Genomic DNA, 2,031 nt, shown 5'->3' on the forward strand with positions numbered 1-2,031 from the left:
GGGCGCGGAACGGGGCCGCGGGTTTGCGGTGTGACAGGTGTGTGGAGGGGAACGGGGCGCTGCGCGGAGGGGCCGAGGCCCCCAGCAGCCTCCCCCGGCAGAAAGCGCATCCGCGGGCGCGCTGAGCCGCGCAACGGGTCCGCCGCCCCGCCGGAGGGTGGGATGCAGAGGGTCCCCCTTGCCGGGGTGTCCCCCCTCCCGCCCCTTCAGCCCTCTCGGTCGCATCCCGGGGGGGAACCGAACGCGCCGCCGCCGCCAGAAAGTTTTTAAAAGCACCTAGAGACTTGTGCAGAGCCCCCGCTGCTGCGGACAGTCACAGCCCGGGCCCGGCCTGTCGGGGCCCTTGTTATTTCCTAAAGTGCCAAGATGGGTCTGGCTTCGCGGGGGATCTGAGCAGGGCTCACTGGCTGTGCCGTCACCAAAAATATAAAAAATCATAACGCCGGATTGCAAAAGGAGAGATTTACTGATGAACCATTAGAAACCAACCAGGGGGACAAAATAATTTTCTAACTGGCAGATCCGTTTGCAAAATTAAACTTAAATTCAGAGATAAAAACTTATATGGAGTTTGTAGCATCCTCTCTGTGAAATTTAGTATCATCCAAAACTGGGCTCTAGTTCAAATCATTACGAATTTTGGTAAAGGCTTTGATTTATTTGCCTGGGCTGTTCCCAGCGTGCGATTCATAAGATTTTATCTAGTGAGTTCATCTCTGAAAACTGCTACAAATAAAACTTTATTCCTGTGGCTGCCCTGCCGAGTTAAACGGAAAGTTGCTCAGACAGAAGCCTGTGAAGCAGCAGAGTTTGGCGGTGGGTTGGGATTTGAGGGGCCGGGATGTTGGCAGGACCAATGGCATCAGACCTCCGGGAGCATCCAAATACCCCCCTCTGTGTCTCTCACATTCAGCAGAGGAGCCGTCTAGAAACCAAGGCAGCGGCAAAAATTATCGTTGTGGTCAGAAAATGAGTTGGAGAGAGAATAAAATAGAAACGAAAACTCTCCTGAGAAGTAGAAAATGAGATGAAACGGAGTGGGTGGAGCCAGAGCCTGCTGGAAGGTGTGCTCTGTTTTACTCCAAGACACTTTTGTCATGTGTCAGTACTGCTGACCTTCCCAACTGAGTCAGGAACTTCTTTAAAAATAGAATTCATATTTTGAAATGTAAATAAGCGTTTTGCATCCTTGCCAGTGTTGGTGAAACAACACGGGGAAATGCAAACTGAAGGAGCACAATTCTGCCCTTTTAAAACTTCTGAGTGCCTGACTGTGTGTTCTTCCAATATACACGGCCCTTTTTAATGTAAAAAAACCACCTATAGTTCTCTTTTTAGCCACTTCAGCCCTTTTTAATGTAACCACCTATAGTTCTCTTTTTAGCCACTTCTTTTGTATGATAGATAAGTCAATTCTCTTGTGCTATAGAGCTTTTTATTGGTAGCTCGCTGATTTGAATCCCAGAGGGGTTTCCCTCCTGGGCTGGAAGTTTCCTTTGATGTTTTGTGGTGCCCCCCCAGGAGGAGGCAGGGTGGGCCTTCCACCCCCCGCCGCCTTGACCCCTCCACGGGCTCTGCCAGACAGAGTTAACACAGACAACAGGAACAGACGGGCCTGGAAAAAAATGAACAAATCTGTCACTTTTACCAGAAGCCCTATTCCTCAGGCAGGAGGGGGGTAGGCTGGCAAGGGGGGCCAGGGGGGTGCAAAGTTTCCTGGGCCAGACACCCTCGTTGCCACAGACGATCAGTCTTGCACACTTGACTAGCAGCGTAGCACCCAGCTCCTCCAGTTCTGGCTTTAATAAAGTAACACCAGCCATGCAAATTAGACATTACTTCATTTTCATTAAATGTCACATGCGGCGCTAGGCAGTTGTGTTGATTTTCTCTGTATTGGCAACAGCCCCTGACTCGCACTGGGAACAAAGAAGGATGCTCAGCAGGAGGATGTAGGTACTGATATATAAGAACATCGCGTAATTAGTGATGTGAGGCAGAGAGCTCCCAAGCTAGGAGTGCAGATTTGCA

Source organism: Calidris pugnax, unplaced genomic scaffold (assembly GCF_001431845.1).
Source record: "Calidris pugnax isolate Ruff unplaced genomic scaffold, ASM143184v1 scaffold28, whole genome shotgun sequence".
Classification (NCBI taxonomy): domain Eukaryota; kingdom Metazoa; phylum Chordata; class Aves; order Charadriiformes; family Scolopacidae; genus Calidris; species Calidris pugnax.